Here is a 3,565-nt window from a genome sequence, read left to right as displayed (position 1 = left end):
AGTTGTGATAATGCCCTCTTATGAGGCTGTCATGAGGATGAAAGGAGGTCACTCAGCACAAAGTGACACAATTGGTGTTAGTGATCATTTAGTCACCTCTGTACTGTTTCTCACAACTTACTTAGAGGACTCCCGGGGCCAGAATGTTGCTGCGAATAAACAGTGCTTGTTGCTACACTGAATGCGAATGTAGTTTTTCCCTTCCTAGAAATGTTCCCCACTCCCATATGCCAACATCTCCAACTCCTTCCAAACCCAGCCGTCCTCCAGTCACTCTACTTCAGTACCCCCATCCCCCGCCCCGGCCACCCCCTTCTACTAATTGAAACTCCTGGGACACTTACTCTTTTTTTTTTGAGGCAGAGTCTTGCTCTTTCACCTAAGCTGGAGTGCAGTGGTGCGATCTCAGCTCACTGCAACCTCCACCTCCCAGGTTCAAGTGATTCTCCTGCCTCAGCCTCCCGAGTAGCTGGGACTAGAGGCTCACACCACCACGCCCAGCTAATTTTTGTATTTTTAGTAGAGACGAGGTTTCGTCATTTTGGCCAGGCTGGTCTCTAGCTCCTGACCTCAAGCGATCTATCCACCTCAGTCTCCCAAAGTGCTGAGATTACAGGCGTGAGCCACCACGCCTGGCCTCGGGGACATTTATTCTCATCATCCTTTTTTTCCACACCACCATTTATTTGCTCATGTGTTAAACATTTATCCAGTGCTTACTCTGATGATAACACCTGCACAGACACTACCCGAGTTAATGGTGATTGACTCAATGATATTTTCAGTTGACAGTGGGTTTACAGGGATGTAACCCCATGTTACACTTGCTTCACTTGCTTGGTTATTTTTTTTTCTTTTTTCTTTTTTTTCCTTTCTGTGGAGAACGGGGTCTTGCTGTATTGCCCAGGCAGGTCTCGAACTCCTGGGCTCAAGCTATCCTCCCGCCTCCTCCTCCCTAAGAGCCAGGATTACAGGCGTGAGCCTGTATTATCAGAAGCCCCCTCATCCTTTTTCTTCCCCCTTTATGGCTATCTTCCACAGGAAGGACAGAAGCCTTTTTCTTCTCAGTGAATACGATTGGGAATACTTGGCCGGCCCCAGTGGCTCACATCTGTAATCCCAGCACTTTGGGAGGCCAAGGTGGGCAGATGCCCTGAGGTCTGGTGGATGTAACCCTACCTTAAGTCAAGGAGCATCTGTATTTGACTTGATACTTTACGAAGGGCTCCATACCACAGCTCTGCGTCTGTAAATCCTCACAAAAGCCTTGGAAGGGATTCCCATTTTTAGGCTGCCCTAGTTTTACCAGCTGGTGGTACACCCTGGTGTCAGCACCGGGGTTCCTGGGGATCCAGAGGTGATGCTGACAGGATGCCTGTCTTCAGGACATGTATTGCTGGGTCTGTCCCACAGACCACAGCCGACAGCAGAAATGAGTACTCAGACAGAGGTATGCGGTGTAAGAGCAGCTAGGTGACTGCCTGGCTCTTATGTCCAGAGAGCAGCCCAAGAGCTGGAGCTGCTTTGCTTTTATTCAGTGCAGGCACAATGACGAAAACCTGGAGCCAACACAACCTGCAGGTAATTAACATTTATCGTTCCCCTTTCAGGGAACACGAGGCACACGGATGATCAATGGTCAGTTCCTGGTCAACGTAAGTAAACAAGCCTAAGATAAATTCCCCCACACTGCCTTGTACTACTCCTTGCCCTCTGCCTCAAGGTTATAGAACAGCTGCCTTCTGCTATTCTTCCCCGAGGCTCTGCAGAGCCTTCTGACCTTTCAGAAGGTTTGCGTCCTTTCTCTGTAGTTTTTCCACCACTCTGACCAGTCCCCCACAATGTATCGCTTTGTATGCAAAGCCAGGCCTGTCCATGCAGGGTGACAATCCAAGGTAGACAGTGGCAAAGTCTGGTGGAGGCATCAGAGACAGTGCCATCAGTTCGCTGGAACAAGCGTATCAAGGAGTCTGGCAGATCTACACTTTACCAGACAGTGCCCATGGCCAACAGGGCAAGCCCTTGCTGAAGGGAGACACTCAGAAATCAAAACTCCTTGCTCTGCTGTCACGGACCTCTCCAGGAGATCCTCAGTGTCATCAGATGCTGAAAAAGCAGTGCTGAGAAACATGGCCTGCCATCTTTCCAGCTAAGGGAGGTGGCCCATTCGACCCTGGGTCGTCCTCTGCAAACGTGCTGCTGCAGGTCGCGTGGCACCATCTCCTGATTGCAGTTTGCTTTCCTGAGGGAGTGAACTGACTGAAATTGGATGGTAATAAGTTGCTAGGTTATTTTCCACTTTTTAGTTTATGAGGCTTATTGATTTTGCTTTCACATTAACCACTGCCTTCCTTTTAAGGAGCTGGTGGGGCAGAGCATGGCAGCAGGTTGAGAGTGGGGAAGGGGCACCACCTCATTTCGGTGAGGATTTGGGAGGGTGAAAAGCACCCTCATCTTCTCAGCTGCGTGTGAACAAACCACCTGTCAAGGTGGGTCCTTCGTCTCTAGGAGGATGATGTCAGCCCTTCAGGGAGGTCTCAGTTTTCTTCCTCCACTTCCCAACCCCTTCATTATCATTCCTTCCACAACAGAGTACGTTTCTTGAGCAAAGCAGCAATAGCTAGCAATTTTAGATAGACATTTACCTTTTGACCTAGAAATCTCACTTCTACGAATCCATCCTAAAGACACACTCTCAGCTGGATGTGGTCGCTCATGCCTGTGATCCTAACACTTTGGGAGGCTAAAGCAGGAGAATCACTTGGGCTCAGGAGCTCAAGACCAGCCTGGGCAGCATAGCAAGACCCTATCTCTACAAAAAAATAAAAAATAAAAAAAAACACAGTCAAAAATTCAAAAATTAATCAATATACATAAGGCTATGTATTACAGAAACATTGGTAATAGCAAAAGACTGGAAATAACTCATTGCCCATCAATAGGGAACAGAGTAAATAAGCTAGGATGCCTATGCATAATGGAGTGCCATGCAGCTTTGAAAGGAAATGAGGCATATTTCTATGTTCTATATTGTAATCACCAGCATATAACCTAATGAGTAAAAAGTCAGGTGAAGAAAATTCTGATAGTATGCTATCATTGGGGAGGGGAATATGAATATACTGGTATATCACGTAGGAGGAGAGAGGGAATAGAGAGGATTGGGATAGAAGCTAGACTTTTCTAAATATAACTTGTTTTATAGATTTATGTTGGAAGTTTGTGGATATAGTACTTTAGAAAAGTATAAAACAAAATTAGACTTGACAAAATGAAAAAGTCAATCTGTTAAGTAGGTGGTGTAACTACACAGTGAGAAACTATTGCAAATGACCTTAACACTCAGGAATTCCACTGTATATTCCTACTGGGAGATCCCCTAATGACCAAACTCAAACCCAGTCCCACCGAATCAGAAAACCTTCTAAAATATGTGAAACTGTTTTGAGTAATGAAGTGAGAAGTGTGGTAGTGTTGGTGATACGGTTTGGCTATGTCCCCACCCCGACATCATCTTGAATCGGAACTCCCACAATTCCCACATGTCGTGAGAGGAACCCCGTGG

The 3,565-nt window shown here is 46.6% G+C and overlaps 1 long non-coding RNA gene across 1 annotated transcript; it reads left to right on the top strand.

Annotated features, from left to right (window-relative positions):
- The first annotated feature begins 352 nt into the window (after positions 1-352).
- Positions 353-2,860, top strand: LOC105525530. Its single transcript, XR_001003934.1, has 2 exons — positions 353-984; positions 1,159-2,860. It is a non-coding gene; the product is annotated as an uncharacterized LOC105525530 (long non-coding RNA).
- Positions 2,861-3,565: the final 705 nt, after the last annotated feature.

Source organism: Colobus angolensis, unplaced genomic scaffold (genome assembly GCF_000951035.1).
Source record: "Colobus angolensis palliatus isolate OR3802 unplaced genomic scaffold, Cang.pa_1.0 Scaffold54, whole genome shotgun sequence".
Classification (NCBI taxonomy): domain Eukaryota; kingdom Metazoa; phylum Chordata; class Mammalia; order Primates; family Cercopithecidae; genus Colobus; species Colobus angolensis.
The sequence above is the reverse complement of the archived record's forward strand: the minus strand, read 5'-3'. Positions and strand labels throughout refer to the sequence as shown.